The sequence below is a fragment of the Schistocerca piceifrons genome, chromosome 3 (genome assembly GCF_021461385.2).
Source record: "Schistocerca piceifrons isolate TAMUIC-IGC-003096 chromosome 3, iqSchPice1.1, whole genome shotgun sequence".
NCBI lineage: Eukaryota > Metazoa > Arthropoda > Insecta > Orthoptera > Acrididae > Schistocerca > Schistocerca piceifrons.
The window spans coordinates 530521576-530544220 of record NC_060140.1 but is presented as its reverse complement, the minus strand read 5'-3'; the positions used below and the strand labels follow the sequence as shown (position 1 = coordinate 530544220).

The 22645-nt window shown below is 43.7% G+C and overlaps 1 protein-coding gene across 3 annotated transcripts in view; it reads right to left on the bottom strand.

Moving 5' to 3' along the window:
• The window catches only part of LOC124789349 (tripartite motif-containing protein 2-like), a 423313-nt gene that overhangs the window by 118947 nt on the left and 281721 nt on the right, over nt 1–22645 (bottom strand). Inside the window, exon 1 of one of the 3 annotated variants that reach the window (XM_047256675.1) lies at nt 3366–3498. The exons of the other annotated variants lie outside the window; for them this stretch is intronic. The gene's annotated coding sequence lies outside the window, so the exon portion shown is untranslated. Of the gene's footprint in view, nt 1–3365; nt 3499–22645 lie in introns of those variants that run through there. 3 annotated transcript variants of the gene reach the window in all.

The window sequence follows — 22645 nt, the reverse complement described above, 5'->3', positions numbered from 1 at the left end:
TAATAAACTCTGATAGTTAACAACGGATGAGATGTGGCACTAACAAAAGCAGCGTATCAAATTCTGATTCAGACTAACATCTTGAAGCTGCAGGAATTCAACAGAAATGAATAGTCAATTTCCAAAATAAATGGTCATTATGGAGCGTCATTTATTTAAATAAACGTATGCAAAGTTTGTTCAGCTGACACGTTTCACACTATAGGGATTGGCAGCTGACCCAGAGTAGAAGCAAACGTAGCGTATTGCGCACAGTCCGCAGCTCGTGGTCGTGCGGAAGCGTTCGCGCTTCCCACGCCCGCGTTCCCGGGTTCGATTCCCGGCGCGGTCAGGGATTTTTCTCTGCCTCGTGATGACTGGGTGTTGTGTGGTGTCCTTAGGTTAGTTAGGTTTAAGTAGTTCTAAGTTCTAGGGGACTGATGACCATAGATGTTAAGTCCCATAGTGCTCAGAGCCATTTGAACCATTTTCGTACTGCGCACAAATTTGATGATTGCCGAACAATCATCACTGGAAACTGGGATACAAGAGTTAAATTTACTCAGATATGGATTTTAATTGGCACGTAACTAAGTATTGCTACAGCTGGGTGTCCTTATTAATTAATTTCGTGAGACTGCCATGCATACTACAGACTACTAGTTGTTTAAATATTTATCTAACATTGTCAGCAGAATAGCGATCTCTGATTTTGAAAAATGTAATCTTCTTATTAGAGGAGTTTTATTAGCCCACATCGCAATAAACACATATTAAATTAAAGCAACCATCCGCTATTTCCCCATTCTAAGTCTAATTCAAGATATAATTATGCAAACTGTCCACAAATGTCCGTATGATCGTGTTCTGCACGCAAGATGGTGATAACCACGCCAATGATGACGTCGGGGCACCTATCAAACAGGTTAGTGTTTGCCTGGTAGCCCCACATCCACAGTCGTTGTGTACGCAGTCACAGACAGCGCAGTATGGCACAGAGAAGACGCCTAGCAGACTCTGTGCGGTGAAGGGCCATAGGAAGAATGGAAGCAGCCAGTCGCGAACTGATATGGTTCGATGGCTCAATGTGAATCGTTCTGTTGCTTTTCTGATGAGGTGGCAGTGTACAGAGACCGAAACTGTATTCCGAAGACTAGGGCAGGGCCGACCACGTGTTGTATCAGAAAGAGAGGACCGTTATTTGGCTGTAAGGGCACTACGGTGCCGCCTTGATATTGCACGGCAACTGGCATCTGACTTCGTAGCATCCACTGGACTTTTATCGAGGCAAACGATGTACAGAAGGCTTCGGCAGAGTGGTCTTTATTGTAGAGATCTGCTGTATGTGTATTTCTGACATATCCTCACGGAAGGAGCATCTAGAGTAATGTCGTCAACATGCCACATAGACAGTCGAACAGGGGCCAATGTTCTTTTCGCAGATGAGTCCAGATTTGGTCTGGAGAGTGATTCACGGCAGATTCGCGGGTGGGGGAGGGGGGGGGGGGACGTGGAACACGATTTAGGGACCCAAACATTGTGGAAAGAGCTCGATATCGGGGAGGATCTCTAATTATGTGGGCAGGGATTATGTTGACCATTCGAAAACCTCTTCATGAACTTGAACGGGTGAATCGGCAAGGTTTAACTTCTGCCACGTGACCGTGACGAGATCTTGGAACCTCATGTGCGGTTCTGGCCAGGTGCTGTGGATCCAAACTTCGTAGTGATGGACGATAATACTCGACCTCGTAGGGCACAGGTGGCTGATGTTTTCTTGGGAAGGAAGTTATTGCAAGCATGGCGTGACCTCCTCGCTCTCCCAATTCGAATCCCACAGATGACGTCTGGAATGCACCAGGGAGATGCGCTGCATCGCGTCAGCATTCACCTACCACTTTCCAAGATTTGCGAGCATCTCTGCAGGAAGAATGGGCGTTTTGCCTCGACATAAGATCGATGACATCATCCACAGCATTCACCGTGGTTCTCAGGTCTGTATTGCTGCCAGAGGTGGTCACAATCCATACTTAGCACATTAACTAGTTGTCAGGATGTGTGTGCAAATCCGTTAAGTTGAGAAAAACGAAGAACATTTTTGTCTGCCGTTATGCATGTTGCAGTAGTTTACGTTTTTTGTTCTTTATATTGTTTATACTTTACTAACACCCGTTTATAGCGTTTTGTGGCAAAATAAACGCAGCCTTGCAAAATTTTCGTTTGTTGCCACCTTCAGATCATCTAAATGTATCACCTATTATGCCACTCAATATAGTGCACTGTTATCTGGTGATAAACACATTTAGGAGCAACTTATTGAAGAAGACGCATCAGTGTACCGTCCTATGGATACAGACACAGCAAGCAATATTATCTGAACCAAAGTTATTTTATCAGAAACTTTTGTGTCTACCACGATTCTGGTTTTATTATACGATGTATGACGAGACACTGGCGCGTCTTCTTGGCTTAATTGCTCCTGAATGTGTTTATGACTAGAAGACAGTGCACTACATTGAGTGGCACAATGGTTGATGTATGTAGATGATCTGAAGACAACAACTTCAGTTGCCGAAACTGGTTGTGTATGTACGTAGTTATTGCGATCTGGGCAAATAAAACTTTTCTAGTAAGAAGATTACATTTTTCAGTTGTTGGAAGTGAAAATCCACAGCTGCAATGTGGAATACTGCTGTGATTTAAACCGATAAGCTGCACTGTGCTTTAATATTTAAATTGAAAGCAGTGTCACAGTTAGTCACTTATAAACCACATTCCGAAATGTTAAATGTAATTGTTATTGCATAAACCTACGCTATCAAAGAATTTTGTATTAAAGTACTATTCAAAAAATTACACCTGAGAAACTACATCATTGTTTTGTTTTAAACGTAAACTACGAAGGCATGCCTAGATTCAGATACTGCTGTTTCAGACGTATTCTGAGGCCAAACAATGGTTCCTGTTTACAGACTAGAAAACATGGAACATTATTTGAACAATTTGCCTTTTTCATGTTACACAGCACAATGTTCTGCCCTTGCTTCAGAGACAAAGTAAGCACAGGTTCCACCAGTGCCACGTTTACACAGAGTGGTAGGTTTGCACAGTACAGATCGAGAGATGAATCTTCTTAAATCTCCGTGTCCGTGCATTTCTTGACACCATGCCAAATACCATAAAGTTGCTTGCGTAGTGGAGATTTAGGTGTACAAAATTTATTCTGAGCACGATCTGTGACATGCAGCTTATTTAGAAGGATTGAACTCGACCGCTAAACCGTAATGTAACAAATATAACATTAATCAAGGATTATGCAGGTAACATGCCCTTGTGGAGAACGCAGCAAGTGAAGACACAGAGGCATGCAAACTTTTGGTAATTACCTGCCGATCAGCCATCAACATCTGAGAGACGGTGGAGCACAGGACGCTCCCCCACCAACTGGAGACCGCGTACACACCCAGTAGGCGCTTCAGTACTCGCTGTGCAACGCATCCAGAGGCAAGCGTGTGTCGGCTTCGGTGCAGAAAGAACGCGACTGAGGCGCGGTGTCGCCTGTTGCCGGCCGGCTGCCACCTGCAGGCGCTCCGACAATATCGAGCGCTCCCGAACAGCTGCGCGCTCCCCCACCCTCACCCCCCTGACCGCGCCACGCTTCTCTACACGCACAGCCCCTTTAAGAACAGGACTGGTTCGACACAAGCCGCCTGTGCATCTCACATAGCATTAGCCATTACCTGCGGTTTCCGCAGGCGGAGGAAGAACCTATTACACAATGGCAGTTGCAAATCAGAAACTATGCCGGTCTATTTCACAATATTTATCTGCACGTGCAAGTCTTGCACCGCAACTAGCAGTTATAGTGTCTTGTGGCCTTGCTCGTTTGCAATCAGTTTCACGATTTTCGTAGTAATGTTCAAATGGTTCAAATGGCTATGAGCACTATGGGACTTAACAGCTGTGGTCATCAGTCCCCTAGAACTACTTAAACCTAACTAACCTAAGGACATCACACACATCCATGCCCGAGGCAGGATTCGAACCTGCGACCGTAGCAGTCGTGCGGTTCCGGACTGTGCGCCTAGAACCGCGAGACCACCGCGGCCGGCCGTAGTAATGTGTTCTTTCGCAACTGCAGTCTGTTCTGTACAAATCCACAGCCATTACAATACTTTTATAAAACTGGTTGTTATCTAGCACGGCTGCTCTTCAAAAATTCTTTATTTCTACATGAGACAGCTAAGAGAGGCGTTCCAAGCTATACACAGAACGTGTAAATACAGTGTGAACCCGTATTCCGACAAAATCTTTGTATGTTGTTCAGGGATATTTTCTGAGTAATTTGTTCCAAGGTTAAAATGGCTCCAGGCACTATGGGACTTAACTGCTGAGGTCATCAGTCCCCTAGAACTTAGAACTACTTAAACCGAACTAACCTAAGGACATCACACACATCCATGCCCGAGGCAAGATTCGAACCTGCGACCGTAGCGGTCGCGCGTTCCAGACTGTAGCGCCTAGAACCGCTCGGCCACTCCGGCTGGCTGTTCCATGGGACTCATAGTCCCCGATGGTTCATTGTTGAGTAAACCTGTAATTACGAATTATTTAGTTCGTTACGCCAGTTATCTTTGTTTCTGTGGAGCAGCAGCGAAAAAGCTTACAGTATGTACTCGTCAAAACGTAGAACACCAAACTCAGAGTAATGCAACATCCGTCAGATGGAAAAATATTGTGACATGTTTGCCGTCGTATTGGGAACAATGAGCTTCCTGTTGTCGCGCCTCTCCTCTAATGCATTCAGTTGATCCACATAGCCCATATACCTGTTCATCGACAAACTTATTCATAAAGTTGTGAGTCATTGTTAACATTCGACCAATACTTCTGCACAACCAAACCCAAACCAGAACCAGAACCAGGTAGTACTGAATGGAAAGTGGGCATTAATGTCAGCTAATACCGCGGGAGAATGGATCAAGTCTGTTTCCAAAAAGACACACAGCGCATATCACCGACACTTCCATAGCTCTGAAGATTTTTCAGTGGAATACAGTACAAAGATAAACAGGAGTAAGAAATCAAACGAAATGTAATTACTCTGTAACGAGCCACCGGGGACAAAATGTCCATTATACCAAAATAACGAAACAAATGTCCCTGAACAACCTCTGAAATGTTGCCGGTGGCGTCCGGGTTCACATTGGATTTATCTTCAGATAACAGTCAAAGATGATGAACTTGGTCAACGGGCGCTCCATGTTGTGTTTACAAAATGATCGACTGAAATATCTCCAAATGCTTTGTTGTGTGCAAGCATCTGTGCGGAATGGATGGACGTAACATCAGTCATACTGGTACGACATGGATTGCCTTATACCCATTGGAATGTCTTCCAATAACGGCGACAGTATGTACGTTGCTGACTGTAGATATATGCTGCTTTTTCGAGTCCCCATCAATAAAATAGGGACCAACGATGCGATTCTTGAAAAGTCCCTACCACACGTTGCCAGACAAAAGTGATTGTTTGGACACTTCTCACCAGCGTGGATTTTCAACTGACGAGTTGTGCATATTGCTAAGATAGATTTGCTCATAGTTTGTAAACGTTGCTTCACCCGTGAACAAAATCTTGTATAGAAATGCCGCATCACTTTGCAGTTTTCGTAGACAATTCTGAGAACTGAAACTGATTTTGAAAGGTCACTTCCATGTAGCTGTAGATGGAGCGAACTGTGGAGAGGATGAATTGCGTTGGAATGTAGTATTCGCCAAACGCTAATGTAGTTGATCCCAGTCGCATACGAACAAAAGCTGTCAACTTTTTCGAGTGTCGTATATATCGTGAACGCTTTGTTAGCTTTACGAGAAAACTGTCTTATCGCTACAACAGAATGCAGACAGACTGGCTTCAAGCGAACAGCAAAACTCATGAAGTTCAATGTTTGGTTAAGTTTGTGGGACCTCTTCTCCTGACTACGGGCTGTTTATGTCGTTCTCCTCAACCAGGCACTCAACTGTGAATTGCAGAGTAATCATGTAGATGTAGATTGGATCAAGTAATACACACGATATGTCGTTTAAGTCCTTCTCGTCAGCTATTTCCAATTCCACAATAAAAAACAAATTCAGTATTTTTTTTTAAAAAAAAGGTCTGTCATTTTTCGACCGCTATAAATATTAAAAATTAATTGCGTTCAACTGAAAATTCGTTGCACTGTCCGCTGTTACTTGGCGAAACCGCACCTCACTATACACCGTCCGCCCAAAAAGGTTCGAGACTTATTTTATTCCTGGCTTATAAGTGACGTCAGAGCAGTAACTACGGTGGCAGCTTGAACTTAATAACTGTTAACAGCAGATGTGCATTCGACCAGTCATTTGTGAGTAGGTAGTGAACGTGGGGACTTAATGTGTCAACATGCTGTGTCACAAAAAACAATACCTATAAATCAAGAGTTCATGACATTCTACAGAATGTTTTGAAGAAGCGAAAAATGTGTGCAATGTTTGTTCTGCACACCTTGACTTCCGAACAAAAACAACGACGCGTGGCCACATGCCCTGATTTGACTGAAACGCGAAATGCGGACAATTGTGTTATAAATACTACAAAAATTGCAGCAATTCATATGGGGGGGGGGGCAAAAACTTTGACGACATAACCGATATTCAGGCCAATGTAAAGCGCGAATTGTGCATCATCCCAAAGAAGGGTTTTTCTGACAGTTTCATATGCTTGTATGAACTTTGTATGCTTTGCGCTCAATTGGGAGAACACTATGTAGAACACCTAAAGCATGAATACCACTATCTTAACTTTTTTCTGTTTTTTATTAATCCAGACTAGAAACTTTTTGGACGCATTCCGGGTTTATTAGGGATGGCCCCTCTTTGCTGCTTTACCCTGTTCAGTAGCGGTCACATTCATGTTGTACCTGCGGTACAACAGGTGGCATGGTCGTAGGTGTGGTAGAGGCATTACATACAGTACCGTACAGTACAAATTGCATTGGGGGTAAGAAGATACACGTTGTGAGTTCTGAAAATATGTCACTATACAGGGTGTCCTACGTGGAATTGTCAGTATTCAGGGATATGACAGGACGACCATTTGGAGCAAAAAGTCTAGTAAACATGAACTCTATACTGCATATCTAAAGAGCCCCGAGCACTTGTTCAGTAGATGTGTTTCACAGTAGCAAAGATGAAGACGGGCTCATAGGTCTTTAAGTACGCATCTTAGAGTTCATGTTTAATAGACTTTTTGCTTCGAAAGGTCGCTCCTGTCATATCCCTGAGTATTGATCATTCCTCCTGGGACACATGTATTACGCAGTAATTATAACGCTATCACCAGTTTGTTATTTGTTCCACAGTATTATTTTTATTCTGTCAACCGGTTTTCGGCTTACAAGGCCATCTTCAGAAATTGTCTCAAGATGGCCTTGTAAGCCGAAAACCGGTTAACACAATAAAAGTAATACTGTGGAACAAAAGCAAACTGGTGCTTTTCATTTATTATAATGTTGTTCTACCAAGAACAGACGGAAGATTCTGTTAACACGGTTATCACCTGTAGTGTATTTGAAGCCTGTTTGCAAAACAATCTACAACGGGATCTAATTGTTAAAATGATAACGAACAGACAGTGCTAGACTATGTGATAAGTAATTGCAGCAGATCAGAGTTGAGCAGTGTCGGTTACAGGGAAAAAAAAAGAAACGTTACGCGGGGAATTGTTGTCGGTAAGTGATGAGTATTGATTCCATTTCGCTGTGTGCTTTAGGTTGCTGTGCTAGTAGGTATTTATACCACGTAACACAATGTAGCAATAGCAGTATACAGAAAACTGATAAGACTAATACGATCGTGCAAAGAGAACTCAATACTGCACGTTAGTCGGGAAAGTATGGTATCCGTCACGAAACTGCACAGCTGTTTTTGCCACATCATACATAGCGCGGGTAGCTACGAACACACCATACTGCGTGCATCCATGTACAACTGTCATCAGCTCTATTAATAACATGAAGGCCATGGTTATAACTGGGTCAAAATAAAACACGCAGAATCTTAAAACTTTGTCCACTAACTGTTACTTATGTCGAGGTTGGAAATTCACAATTTATACAATCATGATAATTTAGTATAGATAGTTTTGACAAACCTCGGAGCCAAATTTCTCTCATTTCTTCAAACTAATAAGGCAAAATTAACAGGACAGAACATACGCGTTAGTGCCAGTTGATCACTTACAGCACACAATGAGTTTGTATTTAATTTCAGTAATCGTTGGCAGGACGGCATACGATAACCTACACTGCAAATGAAGGTTCTTGCTGTGGGGCGGGGGAACACATATATCTTGTTGCGTAGTCTTTCTCCCTTTCTCTAACTGAACACAGAGGAACAAATTTAAGCAAATGGGAAAGATCCGCTCACTATTACCTGAGCACTTGTTGCATGCAGAATGAATTTTCACTCTGCAGCACTGTGACCTGATTTGAAACTTTCCTGGCAGATTAAAACTGTGGGCCTGTCCGGGACACGAACCTGCGACCTTTGTCTTTCGTGGGCAACTGCTCTACTGACTTAGCTATCCATGCACGACTCATGATCCGCTCTCACAGCTGACACTGGCGGAAGTAGAGCTTTGAGGGTAGGTCGTAAGTCGTGCTTGAATGGCTCTGTCGGTAGAGCACTTGGCCGCGAAAGGGATAAGACCCAAGTTCGTGTCCCGCACAGGCACACAGTTTTAATCTGCACACAGTTTCCCCTGTTGCGTTTCTTTGCAAGGTGCACTTCCTGTACCCCCGACGAAAAACGAGAGCACCGTTATCTTGTGTCAACTTCCCATCATTTGCATTCGTTAGTAGACACACTGCTGTCCTCAACATTCCGTTCGTATTTTACCTGGCTGGCCTATATCAGAGACCTCTAGCTTATTTAGTCCACTCTTTTACACAATGCGTTCCTTCTATGGCTTTGCTTGTTTTCCCAAGGATGTGACGCTACTCGATTGTTCGCTGAAGTAATTCACCGCTAAGGAACGCAAGAGGTGATTCACGAGATAACGAAAAAACAAAACCGCTTTATAGCATCACGCACACACAGGAGCACAACACGACTCCAGCTTCGGAAAGGAAGGAGCACAACACGACTCCAGCTTCGGAAAGGAAACAAGTTTTCCTACTTGTTTACACCTCTCTCTCTCTCTCTCTCTCTCGTCGGTTTATAATGGCGCGTGGGTACCAATTCATTTTCAGGGTTGTGCCATGGCCTTTAAACACTTTCTGTGAGCCCCAGGCGTCGCATTTTAACCCAATGCAGTAACTTTTTGCATTTGTGACAAACCGTGTTCGCATTACATATAATGGAATTTCGGTCAAATTGGATGTAATGACGAGAGATGTTACCACATTTCTCCGAGAGATAACATCCGATTTTTGTTTCATTGAACAGAAATAGTGACTTCTTGTTCGCATCGTTTGTTACATTATTCAGAATAAGAATCTGTTTAAACTGCTGTTTGATATAATTGGAAACGTCCTTGATTTAGTGCAGTTTTGACGGAGACTGCCTAAACACCGCAGAATGGCATGTGTGTGTATTTTTTTCAAATATGTATATTTGCTACGGCTTTCAATTGTTTCTCTTCGTGAAGTGTGTGGTGCGATGAAGCCACTGTTGAATGGCTTCTCAGGAATACACCAGAACTGCAGACACTTATTGTCTACTCAAACGCCTGTCGGCCTTAGCAACACAATAAAACATGCTTGCATCTAGCCAACGTGATGAACGAAGCTTTCAAGGAGCTACGTTCTGTGGTGATTTCACATCTTCACCTCTTGCATTTGACCGTTACGCACGCTAACGTTTGTGAGAATTTCTTGCGACACATATTAACTTTATATTGTAAATAATGTACATGAGAACACGTAAAATATCAGGAGAAACAAGATTTCGAACAACTATGTCTCCGATATGTACGATGAGTATCTCAAGCGAATGTGGATGCTAAAGAAATGTCGTACCTGCCGTAGGCAAGTACCGAGACTGCTGATATTAATAAGTATCCATTCATATGTTATTAATATCGATATCAAGTATTCGATAATTTCGAAGTAACTAAATATTAGAGTACCACTGTCGGACGTATTGAATCATGTTGAAGAAAATAATAATCTTTCACTGTCAGTTTAATGAAAATTAGTATGCAGTATGTATGTGTTAACATGGCTAAAAGAGTCGATCGGATGAGAGGACACATTTTGAGGTATCAAGAAATCGTAGGAAGGTTAAAAATAGTAATGGGAGATCAAAGCATGAATACAGTAAGAGGTTCAAATAGATATAGGTTGTAGTAGCTACGCAGAGAGGAAGAGGTTTGCACAGGATGACGAGTGGAGAACTGCATCAAAACAGTCTTCCGACTGAAGACAGTAACAACAGCTACAAAACGTGCATGAAATGCGGGAAACGTAGCGCACCAATAAAAATTACATACCATGCGCAGTCTACAATAAACTGATGAGACTTGAAGAATATTAATAGTAATGTTAAATCTGTATCCACTAACTTGAAAAACTGGTTCGCGTGTTTATTTTGTGCACTAGCTGGTTCAAGCAAACATAGTATAATTCCTGTATATCGCCTTTTATTCAAAAATCCAGTCCTTTTTTCTTTCAAATAAGCTCACTGTAAATAAGTGCTATTGCCTTAAGAAAAAGTTTAAAATGATACACTGCAGTAATTGCACGTATGGGTGGTATAAAATTTATGTTGTGCCGGTATTTTGTTTCCATTTTGAATGTTTATGCATCGATCCTAAAGTTTATATTTGATTTTATATTCTAGCCGCTTGAACAAAACACAGCGTCATTTTCACAATTAGCCTTGTGTTCTAGAAAAGCTTAAAAGTGCATACGCCACCAATAGTTTCTCATAACGTCGGTATCCACACTTTTGTTTCTGTATTATCTAAGTATATCTATAGAGACCGAAGTATTATCTCACAGTGGTGAAGATACCAAATGTTTCCAATCTGGTATTGGACGTCCCTAAACTATTGATCCTCTTCACACGGGGTCTCCAATAATCACAGGGAAATATGACTTCCTCCGTTACGTAAACGAGTGGCAGCGCCTCTCAAGTCTAATATTTCCCCGAAGTAATGACTACTGAACCCTCAGCACACAGATATCATCATCCCATCAATTCAATGACGCCTCAGATCATGAAATGTGGTGTTGGTAGCCTAAGCCACTCAACAATGCCAACTGCCACATTGTGGTAAGCGTGTAACACCTACGTGATTATCATCTGGCCCAAGTTAACCTCATTTTATCACTCAGCACGCTAGCGACGGCGTTAACATTCCCACTGTAGTTTTCTGACTTTTGGATAACGGAAACAGACGAAATGGCATGCTTATTCTCACCAGTACGGTCTAAGGCAGACTGCACCCAACCGTTGACGGCAACTGGTGCACATCAGTTTTAGTCTTGTGTCTAGTGTCGAACCAACCAATATGATACGAACATGTTACTTATTTCGTGATGTGATTACATTTTGCAGTTCACAATAACTGGATGCTGCACAAGAGCCTTTTCTATCCACAGATTCCAAATGTGTATCACTATCCCCGCATCATGTCTCGTCACAGACCAAATTCCACTGTTTGATAAATTCATTTCCCGAAAATCGCTCTTTACGCGAGTTTCAATCAACGGCTGGTATTGTACCCTTTCCCGGTGATGAAGTACTTCGAGAGTTATTTTCAAGTTTCCCTTTGTTGAACGGTTATCATCATCTGGTCGCAAAGAAAAACTGAATTAATGTTGTTGACTTGAAATTGAGATAATGAGCATGATATCAAATAGGAGGTAATAAAATGTAATTATGTCATTTAAATAACGCCCAGAGATGCTGGACGCCTTGTGATGGAAATGTAGTAACTGATGATAAACTGTTTTGCAACAAATTCATTAATTATGACATATTAATAACATAAAATGCTGGGAAAAGGATACCAGATAATTCTATCTCTTTCCCAAATACGGATTTCTTTCTGTGTGCGTGTCATACTCGGATGTCATAAATAGAGGTTACTCTGAGCAATCATAATGTGTTACATGGTTTAGTAAGAACCGATTTTAAGCAAAAGAACCATTAAAGAAATTGTAGGTATTTTCATGCTCAAAGTTGGCATCTTCGTTGCTTGAACGCCTGGGTTAAGGTCGTATATGGCTTGGAGGAGCCGAGTGTCTACATGAGGCCACGTCACAAGGGACTGGCGGTAAGTCAAACAGCGGCGTCTATTTTAAGCTGACCCACTTGGTGTGAACTCGCAGTGGCTGTACGACCCGTTGAAAGCGCAAGGCTGCACATACATTTCAGGTCCAGGCGACACGACTTCCTGGATCACAGTCGACCTACTTGTTCCCGCAGTGTGCGTAACGTCTGGTCAAAAATGCTTCACGGAACTGGAGATTCTGAACGCCTGCCCCTGTGAAGCATCGTACGGACACCGCATTGCGGCTAGCGGCTACCCTCTGTCACTGAAACATTATAGAACCATATGCCGTTAGGGATGTAGCCATGGTCTAGGGTTAGCGTCTTTGATTCATAATCAAAACGTCTTCGGTCCCGGGTTCGATCCCCGCCACTGCCTAAATTTTGATAAATAATCAGCATTGGCGGCCGAAGACTTCCGGCACTAGAAGTCAGCCTCATTCTGCCAACAGCCTTGTCAAAGAGGGCGGAGGAGCGGATAGAGGTTCAGGGCACTCTCTTGTCCTAGGGGTGGGAAATTGCCCCTAAAGACGGAAGAATCAGCAATGATCAACGACATGAGGATGCAGAAGGCAATGGAAACCACTGCATTAAAGACACGTAACGTGTATCCACAAGACATGTGGCCTGTAATTGAAGAAGTGTCTGTCATGATGATCTCTCCATTGGCAAAAGATTCCGGAATAGTCCCCCATTCGGATCTCCGGGAGGGGACTGCCAAGGGGGAGGTTACCATGAGAAAAAGATTGAATAATCAACGAAAGGATAACGTTCTACGAGTCGGGGCGTGGAATGTCAGAAGCTTGAACGTGGTAGGGAAACTAGAAAATCTGAAAAGGGAAATGCAAAGGCTCAATCTAGATATAGTAGGGGTCAGTGGAAGGAAGACAAGGAATGACGAGATACGTTTGAAGTTCTCTAACGCTATAGATACAGCAATAAGGAATAGCGCAGTAGGCAGTACAGTTGAAGAGGACTGGACATCTCTAAAAAGGGCCATCACAGAAGTTGGGAAGGAAAACATAGGTACAAAGAAGGTAGCTGCGAAGAAACCATGGCTAACAGAGGAAATACTTCAGTTGATTGATGAAAGGAGGAAGTACAAACATGTTCCGGGAAAATCAGTAATACAGAAATACAAGTCGCTGAGGAATGAAATAAATAGGAAGAGCAGGGAAGCTAAGACGAAATGGCTGCAGGAAAAATGTGAAGACATCGAAAACGATATGATTGTCGGAAGGACAGACTCAGCATACAGGAAAGTCAAAACAACCTTTGGTGAGATTAAAAGCAACGGTGGTAACATTAAGAGTGCAACGGGAATTCCACTGTTAAATGCAGAGGAGAGAGCAGATTGGTGGGAAGAATACATTGAAAGCCTCTATGAGGGTGAAGATTTATCTGATGAATAGAAGAAGAAGCAGGAGTCTATTTAGAAGAGATAGGGGATCCAGTATTAGAATCGGAATTTAAAAGAGCTTTGGAGGACTTACGGTCAAATAAGGCAGAAGGGATAGATAACATTCCATCAAAATTTCTAAAATCATTGGGGGAAGTGGCAACAAAACGACTATTCACGTTGGTGTGTAGAATATATGAGTCTGGCGATATACCATCTGACTTTCGGAAAAGCATCATCCACACAATTCCGAAGACGGCAAGAGCTGACAAGTGCGAGAATTATCGCACAATCAGCTTAACAGCTCATGCATCGAAGCTGCTTACAAGAATAATATATAGAAGAATGGGAAAGAAAATCGAACATGCGCTAGGTGAAGATCAGTTTGGCTTTAGGAAAAATAATGGGACGAGAGAGGCAATTCTGACGTTACGGCTAATAATGGAAGCAAGGCTAAAGAAAAATCTAGAAACTTTCATAGGATTTGTCGACCTGGAAAAAGCGTTCGACAATATAAAATGGTGCAAGCTGTTCGAGATTCTGAAAAAAGTAGGGGTAAGCTATAGGGAGAGACGGGTCATATACAATATGTACAACAACCAAGAGGGAATAATAAGAGTGGACGATCAAGAGCGAAGTGCTCGTATTAAGAAGGGTGTAAGACAAGGCTGTAGCCTTTCGCCCCTACTCTTCAATCTGTACATCGAGGAAGCAATGATGGAAATAAAAGAAAGGTTCAGGAGTGCAATTAAAATACAAGGTGAAAGGATATCAATGATACTATTCGCTGATGACATTGCTATCCTGAGTGAAAGTGAAGAAGAATTAAATGATCTGCTGAATGGAATGAACAGTCTAATGAGTACACAGTATGGTTTGAGAGTAAATCGGAGAAAGACGAAGGTAATGAGAAGTAGTAGAAATGAGAACAGCGAGAAACTTAACATCAGGATTGATGGTCACGAAGTCAATGAATTCTGCTACCTAGGCAGTTAAATAACCAATGACGGACGGAGCAAGGAGGACATCAAAAGCAGACTCGCTATGGCAAAAAGGCATTTCTGGCCAAGAGAAGTCTACTAATATCAAATACCGGCCTTAATTTGAGGAAGAAATTTCTGAGGATGTACGTCTGGAGTACAGCATTGTATGGTAGTGAAACATGGACTGTGGGAAAACCGGAACAGAAGAGAATCTAAGCATTTGAGATGTGGTGCTATAGGCGAATGTTGAAAAATAGGTGGACTGATAAGGTAAGGAATGAGGAGGTTCTACGCAGAATCGGAGAGGAAAGGAATATGTGGAAAACACTGATAAGGAGAAGGGACAGGATGATAGGACATCTGCTAAGACATGAGGGAATGACTTCCATGGCACTAGAGGGAGCTGTAGAGGGCAAAAACTGTAGAGGAAGACAGAGATTGGAATACGTCAAGCAAATAATTGAGGACGTAGGTTGCAAGTGCTACTCTGAGATGAAGAGGTTAGCACAGGAAAGGAATTCGTGGCGGGCCGCATCAAACCAGTCAGTAGACTGATGACAAAAAAAAAAAAAAAAAAATGCCGTTAGCATTTGAAAGTGAGAGGGCTGGGCTGCTCCCACCAGCAACACACGAGCGGGAGCCTGGCAAGTTCGGTTACGACTGTGATGCCACTTGCACCATGCAAAGCATTGTCTCTGGCACGAAACTTTTTCGCACGCGAAAAAGACACCTACGTGACGAAAGAAAAACAAACAACTGAGTTTGACTCTGATTAAAATTAATAATAAGTTTCACATGTGTTCAGAGACTAGAGATACCTATGCATATGTGAATTTGATAATTTTTCCGTTATTTTTCTGTAAGATTTAGGCTTGAAACTGCTAACTTGTCACGAGTTAATTATTGCGAAAACTGCAAAAAATACACTCCTGGAAATGGAAAAAAGAAAACACTGACAGCGGTGTGTCAGACCCACCATACTTGCTCCGGACACTGCGAGAGGGCTGTACAAGCAATGATCACACGCACGGCACAGCGGACACACCAGGAACCGCGGTGTTGGCCGTCGAATGGCGCTAGCTGCGCAGCATTTGTGCACCGCCGCCGTCAGTGTCAGCCAGTTTGCCGTGGCATACGGAGCTCCATCGCAGTCTTTAACAGTGGTAGCATGCCGCGACAGCGTGGACATGAACCGTATGTGCAGTTGACGGACTTTGAGCGAGGGCGTATAGTGGGCATGCGGGAGGCCGGGTGGACGTACCGCCGAATTGCTCAACACGTGGGGCGTGAGGTCTCCACAGTACATCGATGTTGTCGCCAGTGATCGGCGGAAGGTGCACGTGCCCGCCGACCTGGGACCGGACCGCAGCGACGCACGGATGCACGCCAAGACCGTAGGATCCTACGCAGTGCCGTAGGGGACCGCACCGCCACTTCCCAGCAAATTAGGGACACTGTTGCTCCTGGGGTATCGGCGAGGACCATTCGCAACCGTCTCCATGAAGCTGGGCTACGGTCCCGCACACCGTTAGGCCGTCTTCCGCTCACGCCCCAACATCGTGCAGCCCGCCTCCAGTGGTGTCGCGACAGGCGTGAATGGAGGGACGAATGGAGACGTGTCGTCTTCAGCGATGAGAGTCGCTTCTGCCTTGGTGCCAATGATGGTCGTATGCGTGTTTGGCGCCGTGCAGGTGAGCGCCACAATCAGGACTGCATACGACCGAGGCACACAGGGCCAACACCCGGCATCATGGTGTGGGGAGCGATCTCCTACACTGGCCGTACACCACTGGTGATCGTCGAGGGGACACTGAATAGTGCACGGTACATCCAAACTCATCGAACCCATCGTTCTACCATTCCTAGACCGGCAAGGGAACTTGCTGTTACTGTTACAACAGGACAATGCACGTCCGCATGTATCCCGTGCCACCCAACGTGCTCTAGAAGGTGTAAGTCAACTACCCTGGCCAGCAAGATCTCCGGATCTGTCCCCCATTGAGCATGTTTGGGACTGGATGAAGCGTCGTCTCACGCGGTCTGCACGTCCAGCACGAACGCTGGTCCAACTGAGGCGCCAGGTGGAAATGGCATGGCAAGCCGTTCCACAGGACTACATCCAGCATCTCTACGATCGTCTCCATGGGAGAATAGCAGCCTGCATTGCTGCGAAAGGTGGATATACACTGTACTAGTGCCGACATTGTGCATGCTCTGTTGCCTGTGTCTATGTGCCTGTGGTTCTGTCAGTGTGATCATGTGATGTATCTGCCCCCCGGAATGTGTCAATAAAATTTCCCCTTCCTGGGACAATGAATTCACGGTGTTCTTATTTCAATTTCCAGGAGTGTATTAACAAAAAAAAAGAACCATCACCCGAAGCTTATACATAGCAAACGTAAAACACATTTTATGTTTCATAAATTATGGTTTTATCAGGGTTATGAGATTTAGTTGCTGTTAGAGTTCGTGACTGAATTACATATTCTGACAAATGGTTCCGAAATGTTGTATTTCTCTGATATGCGTTGGCTTGGGAGTTATGCTAAAGCAATGTACTACGCACCGATGTGAACAAATTATTTTTGTTTTATCGTACTTATCCATTTACTTTGTTTTTAATATCATAATCATCAGTTATACGTCAGAATTGGGATGATGGCAGGTTATATTTGGTTTGTGTGTGTAAGGGGGGAGTGGGAAGAGATCTACGAAAGCCTCCCCCCTTCCCCTCCTTTGCGCCGGCTCATCACTCATCACGGATTAGTGTGTATTAATTTGATACGTTCTGTTATAACCCACTACCGGCTTTTATGCTCTTGACTACTTGGGACCCTGTACGTGAGGAGACGCGCTCAGAGTTTCGCGTGGCTGCACGACAATCATCCGTTAGTGATATGCGAGTAATATACAAAAACAATGAGAAATAGTTAAGTTGTAAAGTTCTGGACTTAGAATTTCTCAGATATCGTTTATAACGTAAAGCACCGATCACTTGACCTGTGAAGGGGAGACGCACATGAAGCAAAAAAAAAAAAAAAAAAAAAAAAAAAACAAACAAACACGGAGCATCACAGCCAGCCGTTGCGACGGCTAGGCGGCAAGAACAGTTCTCCAGTCGTGCTATCATAATACTATTTTGTTACGAGAATGGTATTATATAGAAATATGCGCATGGAGAATTGAAAAATCAAAACAGAAGACCAATTAGGGATTGACTTTGTCCGCTTGTGTTCCAAATTCCAAACAAGAAACATCTATCTAAAATGGACCCCCCCCCCCCCCCCCACACACACACTCAAAGGACTAAGCCTCGACGTGGCGCAGTGATTAGTACTCAATGATCCAGACGACCAACGCGGGGCAGTCTATTTCTGATAGCTGGTCGCTTGGTAAGAGGAGAGAGGAAGCCAGTTAGTCAGCAACGTGGCAGTTGAGATGAAGAAGAGGCGACTGAAGATCTTAACCTCAACGGCAAAGAAGGCGGAGAGGAAGGACCTCAGTACTATGTGTCTAACGGAAGAGGCAACGCACCAAGCAGAACAAAAATCCACGTCGCATTTGACTTGCAACAATCGGCTACGTGGTCAGCGTCTCTCTACGTGTTGATGGCGGCTGCAAAAATCAGTAACGTCTGTTGCCAAAGTGATCGGCTATGAAAGGCCTCCGTTCCCATATTCGGCTGCCTGTTAAGACCCAGACCGATCTGGCGATTCGATCACAGATGCAACATTCCACGAAGAGGCTAACACCACTTCCTAATTTACTTTCAACAAAGACGTGATGGTAAACACTGAACAGAAAATTACTCCAGCAAGTAAACGATCCTTCTTCGCTGGAAACAGTGATGCAAGTAGGCCGTCGGGTTCTGGAGTGCCTCGAACATCATGCACGGAAGGGTCGGAGCTTCCTAGAACTTGTAGCATACGGCCTAAGAAGAAACATCTGCTAGACATGTTGAACATCAACAATTTACTAAAGACTGAGGAACTTAAACAATTGACGGATGTATTAAACAGACGCAACAAACTCATGCTAGCACTTCAGGAAATCAGATACGGTGATGAAAAAAGCATTTTAATCTGAGGGCTAGAGGATTTATAAAGGAAAGCCGGCCATAAAGAATAAACAGGAAGTCACTGTGCTTGGAAATCTTTCATGGTCAAACGGAATCTAACAGAATTCAGAGCGAATATCACTTCTTTCGTTTAGATCAGCAAGCAAGGGCTATATACCATCATAAATTCACATGCAACTACGAACAATGACAACAGAAAGAAATACAGAAAAAATAGAACAATTTTGGGAGGAACGAGAAAATGAGACATCGAAAATACCAAAGCACCACGCAAAACTACTCGTAGGAGACTTTAACGCACAGATAGGCAGAGAAGAGAAATGCAAGGCAATAGAAGGAAATTTTCCTGCACGCAAACGCATGAGTAAGAATGGAGAAAGGCTCATCACCTTCTGCTCATTAAAACCAATGTCAGCCTTTTTCAGGAAACTACCAAGGAGAAAGAAGACCTGATCTTCTAATACACACATAGGCTCATACATGGTGATAATTATTGAACTATATGAAGAAACGTAAATTAGTTACAAACTACGGCGTAGTAAATAAGTTACAAACTACGGCATACACACACTTTATTGAACATGTAAACTTCACTACAGGTATTCGGATTTACTTTAAGACATGTTCGATATGCCTACCATTCCTGGCGATGATGTGGCGCAGACGAATAGCGAAATTCTGCATGCCCTGCAGGAAGTGTCGGAACATTGATGCTGTCGATGAAATACTGAACGGCTGTTTATTGCTCTGCACCTTTGTCTTTAATATAGCCCCACAAAATGGAATCGCATGTGTTCAGATCCGGAGAATATGGTGGCCAATCGAGGCCCATGCCAGCGGCACAGAGCCAGAATGCGGTCCCCGAAGTGGTCCTCCAGGACATAAAACACTCTCCTGCTTCGATGGGATCGAGCTCCGTCTTGCATAAACCACATCTTGTCGAAATCAGGGTGATTTTGGACAATGGGAAAAAAATCATCTTCCAAAATCTTCACGTACGCTTCGGTAGTCACCGTGCCATCAAGGAATTTTGCACTGATTACTCCATGACTGGACATTGCACACCACACATTCACCCGTTGAGGGTGAAGAGGCTTCTCCGTAGCGAAATGCAGATTCTCAGTTCCCCAAATGCGCCAGTTTTGCTTATTGACGAACCAATCCAAGTAAAATTGGGCTTTGTCACTAAACCACATCATATTCACATCAAAGTCCTGTTCGGGAATTCTGTGGACAATAGCGTTGGCGAAACACAAACGCTGTTCCTTGAACCTGTGCCTTGATGTCTGTTGGGTTTGAATTTTGTATGGAAAGAGATGCAGGTCTTCAGCAACATTTCTCACAGTGTCTCCCGGTTGATTCCCATCTCTTGTACGGCTCGTCTAAACGATTTAGTGGGGCTGGTTTGGAACATATCGCATGTCCTCTTGATATTTTCAGATATTTTTATCCTTTTTGGACGACCAACTTTGCCAACACTGACATCACGAGCACTACCTGTTCTCTCAGACTTAAGAACCAAGTATGATTGTTAGCACACTTGGACCGGTAGTCATCAGCTTCAACTTGGTCGAAAACTTCCATTGAGCCGCAGTAGGCTTCCAGGAGCGCTATACGCTCAGGCACGCTGTACCGTGACATTTTCACATTCAAATCTTAGCAATATAGACTATTGTAATACATTTTACGCTAATAGTACACACTGTACTTCTGATTGGTTAACACTGAAGTCATACACAGGACGGTGAGTGGGACTAGTGCTATTTAAGACCACTCCCTGCCTATCCATTTAGCAGTCAGTTCAGCGTCGTAGATCGCCGCAGTCTGCTCCATGGAAGTCCACCTGCCGTTCTGGGTATGTCTAATTTGTAATCTTATTTCAGTGTATATACGTTACTGTAAGGATCCCTCTACCTATAGGTGTGTTATTTCAGAGTCTGAAGATGATCCTTAAGGATTGAAACCGGTCACTCCGATTAAAAGAAATTTGAGATCAAGATTGTTTTTTAATTATCATCCTTTGGATTAGATACTGTACAAATTGAAACTTCCTGGCAGATTAAAACTGTGTGCGCCAGACCGAGTCTCAAACTCGGGACCTTTGCCTTTCGCGGGCAAGTGCTCTATCAACTGAGCTAACCAAGCATGACTCGCGACCCGTCCTCACAGCTTTACTTCTGCCAGTACCTCGTCTCCTACCTTCCAAACTGTGAGGACGGGGCGTGAGTCGTGCTTGGGTAGCTCAGTTGGTAGAGCACTTGCCCGCGAAAGGTAAAGGTCCCGAGTTCGAGTCTCGGTCCGGCACACAGTTTTAATCTGCCAGGAAGTTTCACATTAGCGCACACTCCGCTGCAGAGTGAAAATCTCATTCATACTGTACAAATTCTTTGAAATACATACGGAAAACATTCACAATAGAAAAGATAATTCGAAACAATTTATTACAACATGCACTGCCTTGTAACAAGGAACCTCGTGTATAGCACGCGCTTGCGCGCGTACACACACACACACACACACACACACACACACACACACACACACACACACGTATATATAAGCGTGCAATGTATTTACAATATATACAGGGTGTTACAAAAAGGTACGGCCAAACTTTCAGAAAACATTCCTCACACACAAAGAAAGAAAATGTGTTAAATGGACATGTGTCCGGAAACGTTTACTTTCCATGTTAGAGCTCATTTTATTACTTCTCTTCAAATCACATTAATCATGGAATGGAAACACACAGCAACAGAACGTACCAGCGTGACTTCAAACACTTTGTTACAGGAAATGTTCAAAATGTCCTCCGTTAGCGAGGATACATGCATCCACCCTCCGTCGCATGGAATCCCTGATGCGCTGATGCAGCCCTGGAGAATGGCGTATTGTATCACAGCCGCCCACAATACTACCAGGGTTGCGTAGACAAAGAGCTTTCAAATGCCCCCATAAATGAAAGTCAAGAGGGTTGAGGTCAGCAGAGCGTGGAGGCCATGGATTTGGTCTGCCTCTACCAATCCATCGGTCACCGAATCTGTTGTTGAGAAGCGTACGAACACTTCGACTGAAATATGCAGGAGCTCCATCGTGCATGAACCACATGTTGTGTCGTACTTGTAAAGGCACATGTTCTAGCAGCACAGGTAGAGTATCCCGTATGAAATCATGATAACGTGCTCCATTGAGCGTAGGTGGACGAAACTAAAATGAGCTCTAACATGGAAATTAAGCGTTTCCGGACGCATGTCCACATAACATCTTTTCTTTATTTGTGTGTGAGGAATGTTTCCTGAAAGTTGGGCCGTACCTTTTTGTAACACCCTGTATATCACATATTCCTACAGGAGATAGTATTGGTTAAAACTAGAAGAAACTTCTTAAAATCAAACGTCCGGGCCAGCCTCTGTGGCCGAGCGGTTCTAGGCGCTTCAGTCTGGAACCGCGCTGCTGCTACGGTCGCAGGTTCGAATCCTGTCTCGGGCATGGATGTATGTGATGTCCTTAGGTTAGTTATGTTTAAGTAGTTCTAAGTCTAGGGGACTGATGACCTCAGATGTTAACTCCCATAGTGCTTGGAGCCATTTGAACCATCACACGTCCGGAACCAACACGCGTTAAGATATACGCAGTCTTAGTTGTGACGCGAAATATCCCGTATTCGGTAGTGTAGGTCGTTTTACTGTTTCAGTTCATTTCGCATGAATTAACACTGCTACTGGACGAAGTTACCCTTGCAGAAAAACCAACGATTGTGGTTTATGCACTGTCCATTTTCTACGGATTGTGCGAGGCACAGTGCCTCATTGTAGCCTTTCCAGGGCGATGGATTGGTCGACGTGGTACCGTGAAATGGCCTTCCAGTTAATGCGACCTGAATCCGTACGATTTCTGGCATGG